Source organism: Leptidea sinapis, chromosome 32, assembly GCF_905404315.1.
Source record: "Leptidea sinapis chromosome 32, ilLepSina1.1, whole genome shotgun sequence".
Lineage (NCBI taxonomy): Eukaryota > Metazoa > Arthropoda > Insecta > Lepidoptera > Pieridae > Leptidea > Leptidea sinapis.
In genome coordinates, this window is record NC_066296.1 from 5,314,299 (window position 1) to 5,332,566 (window position 18,268).

The 18,268-nt window shown below is 36.3% G+C and overlaps 1 non-coding gene across 1 annotated transcript; it reads right to left on the reverse strand.

Moving 5' to 3' along the window:
- Nucleotides 1-11,146: 11,146 nt before the first annotated feature.
- On the reverse strand, nucleotides 11,147-11,220 carry Trnas-gga (transfer RNA serine (anticodon GGA)). Its single transcript has one exon. It is a non-coding gene; the product is annotated as a tRNA-Ser (tRNA).
- Nucleotides 11,221-18,268: the final 7,048 nt, after the last annotated feature.

Sequence of the window (18,268 nt, forward strand, 5' to 3'; positions counted from 1 at the left end):
TGATTCAGAAACCTTGTAGCATAAAAATTTACTCTCACTGTAGGGTTTCCATAGCGCGATACCGCGAATATTCAGTATTCGGGCGATAACAATTCGTTAGTTACAAACGCCCATTAAAGCGTTATATTGCGACAATAATCGTTTGCATTGCCACACTTCTCCACTTCAGTTGCAGTCCAAAATCGCACAGTGTCAAATAATTATTTACTGGCATATAATACAACGCCACTACTTCGTCTGTCTTACTTCAAATCAAATCAAAAATATTTTATTTCGTAAATAATCAAATTGCATGTAATTTTTTGTTCTACAGCTCATCCGGAAGGCAGGTTTCTCCTTCGAAATAATTACCGCCTACATCACCCACGAAACAAGTCATAGAGGCTGTTCATATGAACAACATCGAGAATACCCGACCACGATGTTTTATCGCGTCAGTGCGATACGAATATTCGCGTGGGAATATGGGCCCGTAATTGATGAAAGCAGGGATGTCCATAATAACGCCCGGTTTCCACCAAAATGGAGAGGAGAGGAGATGTATTTAGATAACCAATCAGATTTCGTTATTTCCACATCTCCTCTCCGCTCTGTTGGAAATAACCTAACAGCTTCGCGGCTTATCTCCTCACGTCTCCTCTCCTCACCGCTTTTGCCAGGCCTAATAGACCCTAGGGATCATCAATCTTTGTTCAGAAGCTGTGTAGAAAGAAAGTATCATAGTAGAAAGGAAACGTAGCAACCAGCGTAGCTGCGTACTACGAAACATGCCTACATCTTCCTCCGGCCTGTAGAGCCGTCAAGTAGCGCAGCTATGATCTATGTTCTATACGAATGCAAAAGATTACCAATTTATTCAAAACGTAATCTAAAATTGTGCAAACAAGTATTTCATTATTTAAAAAATTGGCTTTCTCTTATATTGTTAATAATTTCTCTTATATTCTTCCGACGATTTTAAGTAACTGAGTATTTTACAGTGGGAGGCTCCTTTACGCAGAATGCCGGCAAGATTTTTGGGTACCACAACGGCGTGTATGTCTGCCGTGAAGCAGTAATGTGTAAGCATTATTGTGTTTCGGTCAGTAGGGCGCCGCGCCGTAGCTAGTGAAATTACTGGACAAATGAGACTTAACATCTCATGTCTCAAGGTGACGAGCGCAATTGTAGTGTCGCTCAGAATTGGCACTGCATTGTTATAGGCAGGGCGTGTCAATTACCGTCAGCTACACGACTACACAAACTCAAATGTCTTAAGCCTCACATTATCTTCATTTCAATACATTTCGGCGTATCATGCTGCAGCCAATAGTCGTTGTTAGATTTTTGTTGTGAATTCCGGAAGCTATTTGTTTCCACAGATCTAAATCGTTACGTCATTTAGAACGGTCTCCGCGTTGTTGAGACACGTCGAGATCCGGGTGATTTGTCGAGGCTAGGTCGGGGGGACAGACAGGATGATAAACATACATTTAACTCTGATTTATGAGAGGAATAGCGCTCGCTCTCTTTGTAATGCGGAGGATTGATCTCTTTCCATCATCATAAATATACAGGGTGGTTTTTTGAGAAGGGCGCTGGTGGCCAAGTCGGAAACTACGAGACTTAGAGAAAAGTCGTGCTCTCGATTTTTAAGAAACCAGTAACATCATATTTAGTTTTCTTAAATTTATTGAACTTTTGGCGAAAATCGACCCGAATAATTTTTCAAAAAAATTACATCCTGTATTATCCAACCAAATGAACTCAGATCATTCTTTCCAAAGAAATGTATTGCTAAAAATAAAAGGAAATACCAAATTTTATTATTTTTACACGGAAGAACCTACTGACCTCATATTCAAACTTTTTGTTAGAACTCTTACAGAACAATGAATGAAACAATTCAATACAGGATGTAATTTTTTTGAAAAATCATTCAGGCGGATTTCCGTCAAAATTTCAAGAATTTTTTTAAAAATCTAAATATGCAGTTATTGGTTTCTTATAAATAGAGGGCGTGACTCCTTTCACGACTTTTCTCTATGGCTCGTAGTTTCCGACTTGGCCATCACCTACGTTCTCAAAAATCCACCCTTTATTTTGTGACATTTCAATATATTCGTTAGTTTTTTTATTTATTTCGTTTGCCAACTCATTTACATCTTAGTCACTTTAATGTCGTTTTCTTCTCCGAAATAGTTAAACTACGATATGATAGAGACCAATAATTTTTTGAACATTTGATAGGCTTAAAATAATTCTAACTAATATAACTGAATACTTCCAAATGAGTTTCATTATGAATAAAGCAGCTATTGCTTAGGTATTATCGTCATATTCATGTGCGCCGTGGTGTCAAAAAGTTAAAAGAGAAACGCCAATAAGAAGTCTATCGAGTAATGATATATCTCCACTTCACGAGGCATCAAATTCAAATTCAAATATTTTTATTCAAAATAGGATGTGACATCACTTATTTAAAGTCAAAAACTACCACCCATTCCAAAGAGAATGTTTCAGACATAAGAAGAACGGGCGCAATACTCAGCGGGCTTTGTTTTCATATAAAATATGGTTGCAAAGTAATATTGTACAAATAAACTTATTATTTCATAGCCTGCGGGCGGTGGCTCCATTCCCAATCTGTGGTATCATTAAGAAAGTCATTACTGTTATAGTAACCTTTACCACACAACTGTTTTTTAACAATTCTTTTGCATATCGTAATACTTTTGTTTTGAACATTTTCTGGGATGTTGTTGTAAAAGCATATACAACTCCCCACAAGAGACTTACTAGCTCGAACATCATCAGGAAATGTTGACTCGCCAAATTCTCGCACGAGACTGAATTGAAACAGTTATGGATTTTCACTACATAAAGTCTAATTAAATAAATTTTATAAGATGTTATCACAGAGTAGAGATAGATACTTACGTAATACAAAGCAATCTGATATTTATGCAAATTCCAGCCTTTAATAAAGACTGACAAATCTACGAGCGTATCTGCATAAATATTAAAGTTTGTGTCCCATTAAATCCCATAAAGTATTTCGTTTAAAGCCATTGCCGAACTGCGAAGGTCGCAATATGAAGTAACTGGTGGATAGCGTGACTAGAGGTTTGCCAACAAACGATTTATCCGTGGGTTTACCCGTGCTTTAGCCGGATAATTTGTTAATCTACAATCTATAGGGCTCACCTTTCACCCGTGTGTTTACAAACTTGGGTTTGCGGAAACAATTTACGGTTCATTAGTTCGCCATCGTTCACTGAAACAGCTCCATCATTCATTACTTCATTTCATTCGTTATTTAATCTATTTTCATTGAGTGCTTTTTCATTAGGTTGTTTTTTATAATTTATCTAAACAGTACATTTCATTTTGTGGGGGCTCCTAAGCACAGACCGGCTAGTTATTGGGTTACCACAACGGCGCCTATTTCTGCCGTGAAGCAGTTATGTGTAAGCATTACTGTGTTTCGGTAGCTAGTGAAATTACTTGGCAAATTAGACTTATGTCTCAAGTTGAGCCCAATTGTAGTGCCGCTCAGAATATTTGGGTTTTTCAATAATCCTGAGCGGCACTGCATTGTTATTGGCAGCGCGTATCAATTACCATCAGCTGAACGTCCTGCTCATCTTGTTCCTTATTTTCATTTAAAAAAAAAACATTTTTTGTTAGATTGGTGTGTTGACACCGTTGTGACTGCTAATAGATGCTACTAAATGTACTTATGGTTAGTGTGGCTGTTAGGCTTTATGAGCGCTACGTGAATAGAATGAACAATAAATAAATTTAAATACATAATTTGCTGGTTCGTTGATAACTTACACAAAATATTTTTTCACCAATTTGTCTCACTTACTTTCAAGTTCAAATATTTTTATTCAAAATAGGATTCAAAATCACTTATTGAACGTCAAAAACTACCACCCATTCAAAATAGACCTGAATAGAACGGGCGCAAGAAACTCAGGCGGGTTTTTTTTTTTTTCATAAAAATATGGATTATCCATGTGATATCGTACAATAAACATTTATAATTAAAGAGCCTGAGGGTGTTCGCTTCATTCCCCAGTCTGTGGTAACATTAAGAAAATCATTTATGTTAGAATAACCTTTCCACACAAACGTTTTTTAACAATTCTTTTAAACTTCGTAACACATGTGTAAATTTTCTGGGATCATATTGAAAAAGCATATACATCGCACCTAAAAGACTTACAAGTTTATGTTTGCTCCTCGTGTTAACATTATGATTGTCACAGTTTCTAGCAAATTCCTTAATGTGCTTTGTGCAGAGCAAACATACCAGGAAAAGGTAATGAGTATTCAAACATATTATTCAATATCTATTTTCGTTTAAAATATAATCTGTTGCTAACTGAAACCTTATAAATGTTTACGCAGTACTTAACATATAAACCAATCGTATATGTCTTGTTGTCTTGTAACCGAAACGGTCCAATGAAGGTCTAAATTATTGTGAACAAAATATTATTATTTTATGGCCAAAATTTTCAAGTTATCCAAATCTAGGCGAGGATGCGTTCCTCTATAATAAAGTTACTTTAAGTGAATCAAACTGAGTGTTTGTTACGCTTTTACGCCGGAGGTAATGATCGGTTCATTTTGATGAAATTTGGTTCAGAGATAGACTAGAGCTTGGGAATAGTAGATTGATAAACACTCTACTTTTCATTTCGAGTATGAGGAAAATGAAACTACTTGTTTATCTAAACTATTTGATTGATAATATTAGTAGTACCTATTTAAAATCAATTGTCAAATTAGGACAATTTATGTCGACTTTTTAAATTTTAAATATGGAACTCATCGCGTAATTGTTGCGGCTTATACCGCACAAAGAAGTTTGCTCTAAGTTCACACTGGCTGTTTAGAAAGTCACATGGCTGCAGTATTTTTTTAATTTGTTATATATTTTACATAAAACTCTTCACAGCTGACAGCAGTTCTATTTTTAAAGTTCATTCCGCCCCTTAGGTGGGAAGTAATTTGTATGAGTTTTTGCCCGCCCTATGGAGGGAAGCAGCATTTTCCACCCACTAATCAGATCAAAACAACATTACTTTCCGAGTATGGGAAATGAAAAGGATATTTTATCCCGGAAAATTCAATGGATCCCACGAAATTTGCATAAGCAGAAATTCACGTCCATGAGCTACAACTATACCAATAGTAGGTTTAGTTTATCAAAGCAATCTTCCTCGAAATAAGATTCATATAATATGTTGAGAACGGGAGCGAAAACGAAAAACGGAACTGGAATAAAACATGAGATAATCTACAATTCTAAAGTTGCTTATTATTTTTTTAAACTCTTTAATATGTACGAGGAATAAGTCGCGGGCATCAGCTAGTATTAACATAAAACTGTAATATTTATTGTAACAGTATCTAACTGTATAATAAGATAAATTCTTAAAAATCAATTGAAGACGAGAAGCGCAAGAAAACTAGATAATTAAGATAATGGCATAGAAATACCTACAAATAAATACGCAAGGCAAAGTCTTGCATCGCTTTCATACTGTCAATTATTATCAAGGAATATTGCAAGTTTCTTGCGGCGGGAGGCAGGACGTCGGCTCACGTGCGTTCGGTCACGATCGATAATGTAGACACGACAACTGTTGCGCTGCGCCATCTCGCTCGCACTTTAGAGACGCAACCGGCTAGAAAGAGTCAGCTGCAAGGATTCGTGTCCGAACGCGGCGCAGTCCACGCATTAGTTCCGTCGCGGTCGACTATAGACGCGATGGCTCAAGTGGGAAAGGGATGGGCGATGCGGCAACGGGCTCGTATCGAGAGGCACCTTGGTGAATAACAATGCGGATTGCGGCGAAGGTGTCCTCACAGAATTACTACTGCGTGCGGGCGGACTTTAGTGAATTAAATCTGTACTTACGGAGTATGCGAAGTTACCAGTGGGAGGTATTTCGGTCTGAAGGGCGCCGTAGCCAGTGAAATTACTGGGCAAACTTAACATCTTATGTCTCAACGAGACAAACGCAATTGTTAGGTTATTATTAATTATAAATAGGTTTCAATTCATTCAATAATGTTTTGTGATTGCGATTCCACAAATAGTTTTGTACTTAGTTACTTTCGTGCACTTTGGAATACTGTTAGTGTGGCTATGATTTTTATCAATGTGAATGAATCTTAATAACCTTTATATTTTATACGTCTAGATCAGCCTAGCGAAACACTCTAAGAAAAAATCGATTCGCTTGAAACGTGCAGTCATTGATAGATTTACAGATGACGGTTATAATCTTGTAAAAAAAGGAGATTCCGAAATCCACTACGTTTTAAGCAACTGTTCGCGTTCAAACTTAGCCGGATTCATGGCCAATCGCCATACTGTAATTACAACTATTTCAAACTTATGTCAAATGACTGCACGTTTTATGTTAACTAGATTTCAATTTTTATTGAGACAGTCCCGCCTCTTATTACATGGTACATATTTACATCCTCTTTGGTCTAAATAGACTATGACAGCTGTGAAAATTTCGAAAAAAAATTGAGTTAAGAACTTCTATTTTGAGCAATTCACGCACACTAACACAAAGTGTCATACAAATCGCGAGTGTAAGACGTAGCTTGTCACGCACACTAAACTAATATTCTTGGCCTGTTTTTATAGGTTCTAACAGCAAGAGACTTTATCTAGGCGTATAAATTATCTGAGCTTATTACTCTGGTACGTAATAGACATAGTAATAACTGATAATCTCCCCAATTTCCATAAAGAAGTAAGAAAGGGGCGCTAAAGCGACGCCGCGGGCTAAATGGGTACTAAACAAAACCCACATAGAGTGGAATAATATGAAGGGTTATTCCGAAATGGTCGATCAAAACGTTTTAGCCTCGACAAAGAAGATGCCATTATTTGATATCTTCTTTTTGTAATAACTTACACACAACAAGGTATTACAACACTTATTACTTTACGATAAGTACAAAGATAAACCCATTCCAGTTTTATTGTGTACTGCTATCGTCAACCTTTAATCATAAATTTAAACTAATAATATTAAAATGTAACTTACTTCTATATTAAATCTACATATTTATTATTTCTAGAATAATAGTATAGAACAACTAGCTGATGATCCGAATATAGAAATAATTTTTACTATCGGCAGTTTACTCCGATTATTTTTTTTTTAATTAAATATAAATAAATTAATGTTAATAATTCAAACGAATTATTTATACTTACTTTTTAAATCTGACTACCACGAAAAGGTCTTTTCATTTTTCGGGTTGATTAGTATGTACTATTGGTACCAGAATTTTCAAAATCGGTTCAGTAGATGCAGAGATTATCATCTAGAAAGTATGCTATGTAATGATAGAAACTATTTTATTTTTCGTAAATATTTCAATTTTTTTATATTATTTTGCTATTGGGGACGGAGACAAATCCCACAATTTAAAAATTATGAAGATCCGTCCATACGTTCTCCAGTTATAAGTGTCCGAAGAACTATATTGTGTAATGCATGTAAATTGAAACGTAAGGTGAAATGAAATTATTTTTTATGATGATCTCACTAATAAGTATTATAAACGCTAGAGTTGGTGAAGATAGATAAGTACAAATGTATATGATTTATATATTCCCCTGGCACATTCCCTATTTGGGGTGTGCCCTCCCGATACAAGATCGCCACTGTTTGCGATCTTTGGTCATTACTGGCGTTAGGCATTGCTTCGTCATGTCTTTGTTAACAGTTCTAGTCCAGGTAGTTGGCGGGCGGCCTCTACCTCTCTTCGCCTCATACATATCCATGACTCGTCTCCTCATATAGTGTTCGTGCCATATGCCCATACCAGCGTAATCGGTCTTCCTGCATTTTATAATGTATAGCTGCAATTTTAAAGGTGCCTCGGATATACTCATTACGAATTTTGTCTGACCGTGTAACACCCCCAGACCAACACAACATTTTCATTTCGGTGACATGCATTTTTTGTTCGTCACACTTTCTCATTCCCCAGCATTCGGATCCACAGAGCAAAGCTGGTCTCACTGCTCGTTTGTACACGGTGCTCTTAATTTAATTGGCATTTTTGCGTCACATAGAACACCGGTTAGTGATCTTCACTTCAGCCGTCCTGTTTTTATTCTGTTTTGAATATAACTTTCGATATTGGCTTTAATGTTAATAACGTTAGTACGAATGTATATGATGATTCATGATAATGCAAAAGTGATAGGTTGGTACTGCAATATACTCTTATAATCTATATTAATAAACTATTTCTTTCGGTCAACATATCCAGATTTTAAGATTTAAAAACGCGTGAGCAAGCCACGTATAGCCATAGGAAAAATATGGCTTGCCCAAATGTATGCCTGCTACCTTTAAGGTTTGACTCTGCGATTTGTTGATAGTAATTGTAAATGCAACTTTTAAAAACTCCCCGGCCCGCAGTTATCTGACTGCCCGCGCGTTCGCCCATTCGCCCGTCACCGGATTACTACATAATATCGCGCACTCGGTTCTTTATCCTCATCGTCAAACTATTCAAGTATTTGTCCAAATGATGAATTTTTGTTTATGGAAAAAGGAGAACAAACGAGCGTACGGGTCACCTGGTGTTAAGCGATCACCGCTACCCACATTCTCTTGCAACACCAGAGGAATCACAGGAGTGTTAACGGCCCTTAAGAAAGGTGTACGGGCTTTTTTTGAAGCTACCCGTGTCGTATCATCCCGGAAACACCGCACAAGGAAGTTCATTTCACAGCTTTGTAGTACGTGGGAGAAAGCTCCTTGAAAACCGCACTGTGGAGGACCGCCACACATCCAGATGGTGGGATGATATCCTAACTTGTAATCCTATTACTTTTTTGACTTACTCGTGTAAGGCTTTACTGTTAAGGATGGATGAACATTTTTGTTGCGTCACTTTCAATGACGTTCTTACACAACGTCACTGCGTCACTTTACATAATATATAGTTGAAATGATTTGTAAAACGATAAAGCTGTAAATGTTGACTTCAAAGAGTGGCAATGAGTTTCTTGCCACGGCGGTAAACGTAAAAAGAAAAGAAAACGTGACCTTAGTGAAAACAAAAAAAAAACAAAACCGCAGCTGGTTAATTTCACTATGGCAAACACACTGTACAAATGAGACTTAACATCTTATGTCTCAAGGTGACGAACGCAGTTGTAGTGCCGCTCAGAATTTTTGGGTTATTCAATAATCGTCAGCGGCACTGCATTTTAATGGGCAGTACGTATCCATTACCATCAGCTGAACTTACTGCTCGTCTTGTCCCTTATTTTTATAAAAAAAAATCGTCAAAAAATGTCATTTCCTTGACCTTCTACTACCTTGATGTCATTTCTAATATACTACATACTACTACCGCTTCCGAAACAAATGGCTCTCTGAGAGAGAAAAAGCGGCGCATGCAACTCTCCCAGCATTCTTTTTTTTGCGCTCTTTTCAATAAAAATATACAATATTGTACAGTCATTTCTATCGCTATAAAACAATCTTAATCTAGTCCCAGGCTGTCCGATCAGTCCGATCAGATATTCAGCTGTGGAGTAGTAGGATTTACGACAGAGCCATATTTTAATAAAACATTAAAATTTATTTAACAGTGGCTGGGACTTTATTATAAAAGTGTATACATTTACCCTTAAAGCTTTTATGTATCTTATGAAGCCTACTAGAATAAGTTACAAGCAATCCCTTATTTCTAGTGTTATAATAATGAAAATCACTATTAAGAGCAAAAAGGTGACGATTTTTGTAGACGTATATTAAATTTTCATCATCATCCATTAATTATTTTCCATAAGTAAGGATCAAACAGCGCCTCTATTAGACGTAATGTATATTTTATTCATGAAACTTGTCTCGCTTGAATAATTAATATCAGTTTGATCTCTGATTTAGAAGTCTGTTATAGTTACATATAAATTGCGCCTTCACACTGTAATATTTACTTATTGTCTTAATCAATACAAATTACAAGCCATTCTGCGATGGTTTGTTACAGTGTTATAATTAATCAGGTTTAACATGTCAGCTTGATGTGTTAATAAGCACTGCAAACGCCATGAACTGCCATTAGATATTCCAATTAATAATTACATTTATTTAAGTACTGTTAATATTTAAATACTATTTAATATAATTATGATTATCACATAAACGTGTCTTAACAATTACATACATTATATTGGAACATATTGTATTTCAGAATATAAAAACTATATTTATTATTCAAACAAAACAAATCTTATAGCTATATTTACAATACTACGACTACATAAAATTAAAACTATCATTACGTGGAAGCGTACCAAGAATACTGGCAGCATTACCGCGTTGGATAGCTAGGCTGATCCGTTAAACGAAATAGCTGCCAGCGCTTGGGTTTCCAGTAGCCTTATTGAGGCGCGAAGATAGTAGTTTGAACATTTTCCGCGCGTCTGGGATGGGACAGCAAACGCTGATTTGCAGCGAAAATAATCTGAAACAGAATTAAAATATGGATCAGTAGTATGTTCTGGAAGTATATCAGTAGTATATTGGAACTGTTTATTAAATGCCTCGAGACTAGACCATTAGAAAGAGAGGCAGGCCTTGTGGTAGGTGGACAGATGAAACGGTGGCGGGTCAAACTTGGATAGAGACTGCAAAAACCAAAACTAAATGGAATTCTTTGGAGGATGCTTTACCTAAAAGGGGTCCATATAAAACCAAGGATAGTAAATTAGAAGTAAGATTAAATAATCATAATTTTTTGCATGGAATCAAATAAAGCTTCATTATTATTATTATTATACTCTTTATTACAATTTCATCTTATTTTATACATTTATATATGTTACATATTTATAAAAAATCAATATTACAAATATAAATACAAAAATAGAGTCCCGCCGGCGTTGGTTCACGACAATTCCAGTAGCCTTATTGAGGCGCGAAAATAGTACTTAGTACATTCTCCGCTCCTGTGGGCCCCACGGGCCAAGTGTCTCGTCACCAAACGGCACAAAGATGTATGACTCATTGTGAATTTGAACGAATGATTAAATGATATTTAGATTATGTTATATAAATTACACAAATAAAATATGAAAAACAAAATTTTATGAACGATGCGGGATTCGAACCCGCGACCTCCGGCGTTCCGTGCCGGTGCTCTAACCAACTGAGCTAACCGTTCGAGTTGAACAAAGCAAACAGAATTTTGTAACGAGGCGCTACTCGAACGGTTCGCTCAGTTGGTTAGAGCACCGGCACGGAACGCCGGAGGTCGTGGGTTCGAATCCCGCATCGTTCATAAAATTTTATTTGTGTATTAATCCTAGAAGTGAGGGTTATCACTTTAAAAAACAGAACAAATTGTTTATATAAATTAGAAAAAAAAAACATTATGAGATACTCTTTCAATAATGGCAAAAAATATGGAATAGTATAAGTACTAGTGGAGAGACGTGAGATGAGCTACTTGAATAGGACTTGGATGATGGTGTACGTATCTTTGGGGGAGTCTTTTGTCCAGCAGTGGACGTCTTCCGACTGATGATGATAGTGGGCTTCTTGCTCCTCCTCTCTTTTTTTTTTCTTCTTGTATTCTGCGTCTTGGCAATCTGTCTTTCAACAATGATCCATTAAGCTGTCTGAAAATGATTGTATTTTGGCGATGTGTTTAGGAGAGGCTTTTCCGGTGAGATGTCTCTCAATTCTTGTCCACAAATCTTGCTGCTAGTCCCTGAATACAGTGGCGCTTCAGCCTGGTGAATTTAAGGCTGCCAGGACCCTGAAGTTGAAAAGCAAGTTTGTTTCTATGACTGTTAAGTCTAAACTGGTAGCTCTTACTATACTTTTCTATTTCTTGCTTAATGGTTTCCAGTTTTATGTCTGCGTACATCAGTTTGTTGTTGCCAAGGAATATTAAGCATGTTTCTGATTGTTTTGCTTTGGAACCTCTCCAGTATTACTATGTTACTTGTGTTTGCCGATCCCCAGCTCCTCCTCTCTAAAATTATATAAATAATCTAAAACTTAGAAAAACCGCGTCATATTTTCAAAGAAAAAGTTACGATGTGCTAAAAATCACCGTGGAAATAAATATACTAATCACAAACCATGACTTAAACTACCAATTTTTGCCAAGGTCGTGACCGACAAGCAAACCTGATAGCATTGTTTAATTTTAATATTACAAGTTCTACTTAAGCTCCATGAATAATCACTTAGAATACATCTTAATACCAAACGGGATTCATGTTAATCCCGACGAACAAAGATTTAATTCAGTGAAATCTGTGTTAAGTTGAAAAACTGTCAGAACGTTCATAAGTAGCTTAGCCCAGATCTGGGGCACGGCTCCCCCCCTAACCACTGCTTTTCCCCGCAGTACTCACCTCACCAAGGGAGCATTACGGCTCCCTCGCGCTGCTCAAGAGAGCTAACCTGCTCATTGACAGTGAGTTTATTTGTTTATTTATTTGTATAAAGAAACTTACAGCTATTTATATTACATAAAGGTATGACAATCTATAAATATTACACTAGCCAAAATAGTTCCTGACGATGCTTATTACATAGTGAAGTTGTAAGACTTATTAAAAATTATTACAAAAAAAATACAAAAGTTTAAAGAGTTAATAAATTCACTGATACAAATATAACCTTTAGGTACCATTTTTTTAACAAAAGATACAAAATCGTACTTATTACATCGAAATATGTCTATGTGGTTATAACAGTCATTGTGGGTTCTGCAAGCTCAGATAAAAAATCTATTCTTACAATAATTAGTCCTAAAGAATGGCACTAAAATTATTTGATCGGTGGAGCGATGACCCATTATTGGACATTTGAAGCAAATACGACTAAGTAGGAGTGGAGAGTCGACAAAGTTGTTAATTATTGTGTACAAGAACGTCTGATCTCTGTGTTCACGCCTTAATTCTAATGTATATAACTCCGGCACTGAGTCACCAAATTTGTACCTTAGTCTCCTTAAAAAATTTTGTTGGATTTTTTCAATCTGATTAATAAAGGTAGAATATAAGGGGTTCCATGCCTAAGAAGCATACTCCAAATGGCTTCTAACTAAGGAGTTGTATAACATAATGTATTTATATGTTTAAAGTCACTAGATTGTCGGAAAAGATAGACGATAACTCAAGATAAGTATGTATATCAGGCACAAACCAATGCACGCCGCATTGGTTTTCTAGTAAGGTAGGCACTGTAGATCTAACTAGTCGTAGTTGACTTTGGAATAAGCAAAGATTGCTTACCGTAGGTTTTTTTTAATGAAAATAAGTGACGAGACGAGCAGCACGTTCAGCTGATGGTAATTGATACGCCCTGCCCATTACAACGCAGTGCCGTTAGTATTTTTGAAAAACCCAAAAATTCTGAGCGGCACTACAATTGCGTTCGTCACCTTGAGACGTAAGATGTTAAGTCTCATTTGCCCAGTAATTTTCAGTAGCTGCGGCGCCCTTCAGACCGAAACAGTAATGGTTACACATTACTGCTTCACGGCAGAAATAGGCGCCGTTGTGGTACCTATAATCTAGCCGGCCTCCTGTGCAAAGGAGCCTCCCACTGGTAGGTATTTAATATCTAGCGTAAGGACAAATTTTATCAGCGGGTGTTCAATAGAAGTTTGGTAATAAAATGACGGCACCAAATTAAACTAAACTGACTTTAACACCAGTGATATATTTATTTATTTAGATCTTTAGTTAACTTGATTCGTGTAAGTTAGTTGGCACAACAGTAGTGCCAACTAACAGTTGTTAGCCTCATCACGGTAGACGGTCGTGCTCTATATAAGCCAGAGCGCTAAGTTCGAGTAGAAAATCTCAGCGGATACTCCAAAGGGAGTGCCGCTCGCGCCTCTCTCTCCCCAAGAGAAGGTCGCCTTCGATGAAGGCTTAGACGGCACCTGCCCAAAGCCAACCTCAGGTGGTGTTTTGTGGGTAGGCACCTAGGTTTTACGTCCGAGTCCCACATAACCAAAGCAGCCTAAGTCTGCGTTGGTATGCATGAGCATACACCACCTCCGTCGTTATCCCGGAGAGTAGCCCTTTGTTTGGGCGCAAAAAAAAATTACTTTTGTGTGTGTGACAAGCTACGTCTTACACTTTTTTAGTGTGCGTGACAAGCTACGTTTTACACTCGTGATTTGTATGTTACTTTGTGTTAGTGTGCGTGCAATGTTCTAATTAGAGATTAATTATCAACTTCAATTTTTTTCGACGTTTTCACAGCTGTCACAGTTTATCTAGACGTATAAATTATGTAAGGAATAAAATTATTTTAATTTTAGTGTATGGTTTGTGTTCATGAGATACAGAATAACTTTAAAGGTTGTATACAATTTTATTATAAAGTCCCAGCCACTGTTCAGGCATTTTCTATAAATAAATTTAAATGTTTTATTAATAATTGGCTCTGTCGTAAATCCTACAACTCCACAGTGGAATATCTGAGTGATTATATTACAGCAATAACAATGACAGTACAATATTGTATATTTCATTCAAAAGAGCGCAAAAATATAATGCTGGGAGAGTTTCTTGCGCCGCTTCTTCTCTCTCAGAGTGTCAATTGTTTCAGAAGCGATAGTAGTATCTAGTAGATTAGAAATGATATCAAAAAGAATTCTAAAGGAATCAATTTTGAGAAAATTTATGCCATTTATGCCGTTTATGGTGAAATATTCAACGGGGAGAGGTAACAAACATCCGGAAAACCTACCATATTATTTCATGAAGGTTTATTCAGACAAACTTGAGTTTGTCTCAACCAAAAATGAAATGGATAGTAGACCTTCGTTAAGTTGTATTATTGTCGCATAGCAACGCTTCGACGTACATGACGAGAGTTGTCAAACTTCATATCGCATAGCAACGTACATGACGAGAGTTGTCCAACTTCATATCGCGTAGCAACGTACATGACAAGAGTTGTCCAACTTCATATCGCGTAGTAACGTACATGACAAGAGTTGTACAACTTCATATCGCGTAGTAACGTACATGACAAGACTTGTCCAACTTCATATCGCGTAGCAACGTACATGACAAGAGTTGTCCAACTTCATATCGCGTAGTAACGTACATGACAAGAGTTGTCCAACTTCATATCGCGTAGCAACGTACATGACAAGAGTTGTCCAACTTCATATCGCGTAGTAACGTACATGACAAGAGTTGTCCAACTTCATATCGCGTAGCAACGTACATGACAAGAGTTCTCCAACTTCATATCGCGTAGTAACGTACATGACAAGAGTTGTCCAACTTCATATCACGTAGTAACGTACATGACAAGAGTTGTACAACTTCATATCGCGTAGTAACGTACATGACAAGACTTGTCCAACTTCATATCGCGTAGCAACGTACATGACAAGAGTTGTCCAACTTCATATCGCGTAGCAACGTACATGACAAGAGTTGTCCAACTTCATATCGCGTAGCAACGTACATGACAAGAGTTGTCCAACTTCATATCGCGTAGTAACGTACATGACAAGAGATGTCCAACTTCATATCGCGTAGCAACGTACATGACAAGAGTTGTCCAACTTCATATAGCGTAGCAACGTACATGACGAAAGTTAAAGGCATAAAAGGCATTTATTTTCTCAAAATTGATTCCTTTAGAATTCTTTTTGATGTCATTTCTAATATACTAGATACTACTACCGCTTCGGAAACAAATGGCGCTCTGAGAGAGAAGAAGCGGCGCAAGAAACTCTCGCAGCATTCTTTTTTTTGCGCTCTATTCAATAGTTGTCAAACTTCATATTGCGTATCAACGTACATGACGAGAGTTGTTAGAGTTCATGTCGTGCAGCAACGCACATGACGAGAGTTGCCCACCTTGAAGGCATTGATAATTTCAACTGCTCCGTCAACAATACTCGTAGCTCAGCGGGAAAGTGTTTACTTCAGACGCTGTAGATTTTTTTAATGTTAATGGAAATTTCTAGGAAGTTCAGGATCAAAACGAACAGAGAAAAAAGGATGGAAAATGTGTAAGCAGGATAAAATTAGTTAAAATTAGCTCAATTTCTAGTACAATTTAAATTTAAAGATGGAATGGAAGAGAAGCCGTACTAAGCATGGCCTACGGCAGTTCTAGTTCAGACTCAAAAGGTAAAAGAAGGAAGAGAAGAAGTAGTGAAACGTGATTAATATGAAACAAGAAGAGGAAGATAGAAGAGAACTAGATTTCGGTGCGGTGTGATCTGCTGAAGGCACCACCACCGGCAAAAGGAACAGCGGCAGACCGGAGAAGTGCAAGTTTAGATAAGTGAACGCAAATAAAAACTCGTTCCTGTAAGCGGAGTTATTATTTCCAATCCCTGACCCACTCTCGTGTCATTATTTAATACTTGCCGCGGTACAGATTCTGTTTATGCTGCTCATAGCGTTTGCAAGTGGGTCAACGATGTCTTCGCGGGCCGCACTGATGTTTTATAAAATACAACTCAAGCATGGCCGGCTCTCCTCGTGAAAGCGGAAAACTTTAAGCTGATTAACGACGCAAATATAAGTTCCTGTATATGTCATTACAATCTACATAAATTAAATTTAATGTTTAATAAAGATAAAAGGAGTAGACTGTTCTGTCGTATAGCAAACTACATTGAATTTGACACTTATTATATACTAACTTTTACTTCGCGACTTCGTCCGCGTTGAATAATTACTTTAGATTTTTTTTTTATATTTTTGGATACTTTTCAAATAATTTACATATGAACTAGCTTTTAACATTATGATTATTAATTATGTCATTAAGTTCAATAGTGCTTGAACAAATGTTTATAAATTATTTCTAATCAACTGCATAAATACATAAAAATTTTTTTAACAAAAAACATTCGACTTCAAAAACACTATTCTAAAACAATAGATATAATATGCACTAAAAAGTATAAAAATAATTGAGTATTTTTATACAATCTAATTAATTAATCTAATCCTAGTTACGATTATTGTTATTTTTGGAATCGGTGAACCTCACGACTCAAGCACAATTCACCTATAACTATGTATATAGTTTACAAACCTATCTTGGATGACACTAACTCCAAAAATTACAAAAATCGTTACTAGAATAAGATTAATTAATTAGATTGTATAAAAATACGCAATTAATTTTATACTTTTTAGTGCATATAATATCTTTTGTTTTAGAATAGTGTTTTTGAAGTCGGTTGTTTTTTGTTAAAAAAATTATTATTAAGTTATTGAGTTGTAGCAAATAGCAAATTTAAGACTTTTATGGTTTTCTCATGGATGCCACTGTCAGCTCTGGGCCAAAATACAATGGAACCACACGGGAAGCAGCAGCTTTCAAATAAAAAAAGAATTGTCAAAATCCCAGTCGAAAGTTTTGAGGTAACGAACATAAAAAAAACATACCGACGAATTGAGAACCTCCTCCTTTTTTGAAGTCGGTTAATAACTTCATGGTTTTATCTTGGTTTTTGACGAATTTTCATACAAACTGCCATCCCCTATTTCAACCCCTCCATTTATTTAATTGCAATAAAACGCCTATATCCTTTTTGAAGCTCTAGTCTATCTCTGTACTAAATTTTATCAAAATCGGTTCGGTTGCTTAGGCGTGAAAGCGTAGCAAACAAACTAACATTCACATTTATAATATTAGTAGCAATAGGGATATTATACTTACTAGCTGACCCGACAGACGCTGTTCTGTCAATAGAAAAAAGTTCTGTATGTATTCGGGAACAATGTAGTCTAAAGTCATCTAAAATATGTAATTTAAAGTTTATGATTTTATAAAGGCATAAAGGCATTTATTTTCTCAAAATTGATTCCTTTAGAATTCTTTTTGATGTCATTTCTAATAACTACTAGATACTACTACCGCTTCGGAAACAAATAGAGAAGAAGCGGCGCTAGAAACTCTCCCAGCATTATTTTTTTGCGCTCTTTTCAATAAAAATATACAATATTGTACAGTCATCTATATCGCTATAAAATAATCACAATCTAGTCCCAGGCTGTCCGATCATTTAGATATTCAGCAGTGGAGTAATAGGATTTACGACAAAGCCATTTTTTTATAAAACATTTAAATTTATTTACAGATAATGCCTGAACAGTGGCTGGGACTTTATTATAGAAGTGTATACATTTACCCTGAAATCTATTATGTATCTTATGAAGCCTAATAATAATAATAATAATAATAATAATATA